Source organism: Bos indicus x Bos taurus, chromosome X, assembly GCF_003369695.1.
Source record: "Bos indicus x Bos taurus breed Angus x Brahman F1 hybrid chromosome X, Bos_hybrid_MaternalHap_v2.0, whole genome shotgun sequence".
Lineage (NCBI taxonomy): Eukaryota > Metazoa > Chordata > Mammalia > Artiodactyla > Bovidae > Bos > Bos indicus x Bos taurus.
The window spans coordinates 57,319,585-57,323,427 of NC_040105.1; the positions used below are offsets into that span (position 1 = coordinate 57,319,585).

Here is a 3,843-nt window from a genome sequence, read left to right on the forward strand (position 1 = left end):
GGATATTAAGTTAACCAAGCAGAAGAAGGGGAGACAGAATGTGCCAGTGACATGTGTAAAAGCACTTGGAGATGAGAACAGTTAATGTTTTTTTATTTATAGAAAAGAAAGTCAAATTTATTTAATGAAAACTAGAATTAATAAAATTAGCAAATACAGACACAAAAAAATCTACACAGACAGCAGCAGCACTATGTATTGCCTCACGTAGGGGAATATCAGAGGTCCAAGGGCGCTCAACACATCTTGTCAGTTAAAGGGAAAAAGTCTAAACACACACACACAGAGGCAAACGAAAAACAAAAAGAAGAACCCAGCATTTTTCAACAGTACACTCAATCTACAGCAAACACAGATTCAGCACTGCTTTACAATGCTTCCTTTTTTAATACAAAAGATGCCCATGTTGCATGTAAATATATCTATATTTTTCAGTGGTTTACTGTTGACTTATTTTTAAATATATTAATGTTATTACATGCAAATTTTCCCTGTATTTAACAGCCTTTCCTTTGATTTACCATCATGTGTCTAGCTTCCACCTAACAAAGGTTTCTGGTTGGTAGGCAGACAAGTGCCTTATTCTCTGGGAAACTGAATGCAGTGGTTTTAAATACTGGCCAAAAAATGTTTGTTTGCCATTTCAACACATGGAAATAGTTACAATGATGCATAAATTGCCATTTTCTGCAAAACGCTGCGCAATGCTGGTGTCAAAGACTAGGCAGTCACTGTTCATAATGGCTGTTGCAGTTCCCTCATGAATAGATCGAGGAGTGGCTTCCCAAGCCAATCGCCACCTATGAGCATTTAGCTCAAGTCGATAAGCAAAATTTTTAGCTTGCTCGCGTGTTCCTATCAGCTGTACAATTGCAAAGAATTGCTGATGACCATCTTGGTTTTCCTGTTTCTCCAAGACTAGCATGAAGTCAAAGTCAAAACAGGACTGCACTATCACCCAGTCAACAGCACCAGGAAGATTAATGTCTATAGCAAGGAAAACTATTTTCTTTCCCTGTAGGGTTGTCATGGACTCATGGTGATGCATCAGATGTGGCACAACAGCATCCAAAGAGCCTTGCCATTTACAGGCAACACCAGGGAATGGACAGGAACAAGGCCTAAACTCACAGAGCTCTTCCTGGTCTGCCTTTTCTGTGTAGAGTTAGTTCACAGAGTTAGTTCATATCCAGAAGAGGAATATGTACACGGGAAAAGTACTGAATTGGCCACTTTCTCCATAGCCAAGTTGCGAGTGGACCCCAATGGGCCCTGGCAAGTCGGACAACGTGTGAGCTTTGAGCGACAGTTGAGACAAATGAGATGGCCATTCTGACAGGGAAGAATGGGTGGTAACACATAGTCAAAGCAGACCGGACACTCAAAAAGACTTGCCAGGTCATTGTTGGCCACAGCGGTGCCAGTCAGGGCAGGCACGCTCTGGGAGAATGGCATACGTGTTGAGGTTCCAGTAGGTAACGCTGGTGCAGCCTCACGGCTCATTTCTGTGGGCGGAGAGTACGCTGCAGACTCTGGTCCTGGCTCAAACGCGTTTCTTTGCCAACGCCAATCGCTGCCACTACCTCTTCCTCAGGCCACCACTGAAGTGACACTGTCGGAAGCCTTTGTTGGGCCGCAGTTTTGCACATCATCAAACCCCTCCCAGCGCTCCTGCTAAATACCGCACACTAAAGAGAGGCCCCCTTGAGGAGGCTCTACCTGTGCACTGTGCACCGGTGGCCCAAAGGTGGCAAGAACAAATGATATTTTTTTTAAGAATGTTTATTTATTTGGCTGCCCCGGGTCCAAATTGCATGACAGGCGATCTCTGATCTTCATTGTGGTATGTGGGATCTGTTTAGTTGCATCCTGTGAAATCTAGTTCCCTGAGTAGTGATTGAACCCAGGACCTCTGCTTTAGGAGCAGAGAGTCTTAGCCACTGGACCACCAGGGAAATCCTAAGAACAAACAATTTTAACCTGGGGAAACCAAGCTGTTTAAGGTAGCAGACCAGCCTGTCGAGCAATAGGCACATTGCCAAGGCCCAGATTAGCCCAGCCAGGCAGAGGGAAGAGAAGGAAATAGGCAACCTGGCAATATCTTGGTGCAGCTCCATAGTCATGTGTAATTGACAGGCTGAGGGCTGGCCTGTGCCTCTCACCAGACCTGGAAACTTGGGCCGCCAGCCTCTACTCACGCACTCAGGAAGGCAGGTCTCTGCACCACAGTGTCCCCACCAGCACAGGTCAGTGAGGACTGACAGTGGTTAAGATACTGGCTTCTAGAGTTGGGTGACCTGGGACCCCTGGCAGGATGGCCTTGTGTGGTTTACTTATCCTCTCTGAAGCCCTCTCCTCTTTCTTGTACTCCAGGTAATAAGTATTTGCAAATGTTAGTAATTATGAATACCAAGAGGTATTATGAGCCTTGGGATATTTCAGGGGAGAGAGGTAAGAAGACTGTGGGGCCACTAGGTCTGTATTCAGGGCGCCAGAGCTCACTTCCTCTTTTGTAAGCTGATTTAGTCTCTTATTGGTCAAGCTGGTTCAAGTTGGTTTCTGTTACTTGTAAACAAAAGCATTTTATCTGATAACGGTTTTTCTTTTTTCATTTTTTACTTAGAGAATTAAGAAAAAATTTAAAGTGGAGGTGTTGTGATGAAAAATTTAGCTGAAGTTCAGCAGTTTTTGTTTTTGTTTCTTTACATTTTGCATTTGCAGCAAGCAGAAGGATGCCCTTACCCCCCAAAGATGTCCTGGTCCTAATTCCCAGAACCTGTGGATATATTAGGAATTCTCAGGTGGCACTAGTGCCACAGATCCCACCTGCCAGTGCAGGAGATGTAAGAGATGTGGGTTCGATCCCTGGTTGGGAAGATCTCCTGGAGGAGGCATGGCAACCCACTCCAGTATTCTTGCCTGGAGAATCCCGTAGATAGAGGAGCTGGACCGGCAACATTCCATAGGGTCGCACAGAGTCAGACACAACTGAAGGGACTGAGCATGCATGCACGTGCATATGTTACATTACGTGGCAAAAGAAAAATCAAGATTTCAGATGGAATTAAGGTTGTAAATCAAGTGACGTTAAAATAGGGAGAGTATCATGGATTGTCTGGTGGACCCAGTGTAATCACAGGGGTCCTTCAAAGTGAAGAGGGAGTCAGAATCGATAAGATGGGAGAACTCAGCTGAAGTTATTAGCTTTCAAGATGGAGGAAGTAGGTCAGGAACTGAGGAAGGCAGGGGCCTCTGAAAACTGGAAAAGGCAAGAATACACAACATCCCTTAGAGCATGTTAGCAGGCCTGCTAACACCTTGACTGGAGGCTGGTGAGACCCGTGTCAGATTTCTGACCTCCAGAGCTGTAAGGTGTTAATTAGCGTTGCCTTGAGCCACTAGGTTTGTGCTGATTTGTTACAGCAGCGATAGGAGACTCATACAGCATCCTTTTATTTTTTTCCTCTTAATGTCATTGAAGATAAACTCAACACCTTTGACTTCAACTAAGATATGTAGTATATGCCCATTTGTGTAATTGCTTTTCTTTCTCTCTGTCTCTGCACCCACTAATCTTGCCTTCTAACTCTACATGTGTAGAAAAACATGGTGAGAGAAAATGGTTATTTCTTGGTGGTGAGACTTAGAATAATTTTTTTTTATTTCTAGAAGGTTTTTGTTTGTTTTAATTAGAGGATAATTACAATATTATGATGGTTTTTGCCATACATCAACATGAATCAGCATTAGCTATACATGTGTCCCCTCCATCTTGAGCCCCCTAGAGTGATTTTTAAAAAAATGTTTCATCTTTGTGCTTCTTGGCACTTTTGAGGGGCTTTT

At 43.9% G+C, this 3,843-nt stretch overlaps 1 pseudogene; it reads right to left on the reverse strand.

Annotated features, from left to right (window-relative positions):
• Positions 1 to 643: 643 nt before the first annotated feature.
• On the reverse strand, positions 644 to 1,503 carry LOC113886833 (annotated as a pseudogene).
• Between the last annotated feature and the right edge of the window lie 2,340 nt (positions 1,504 to 3,843).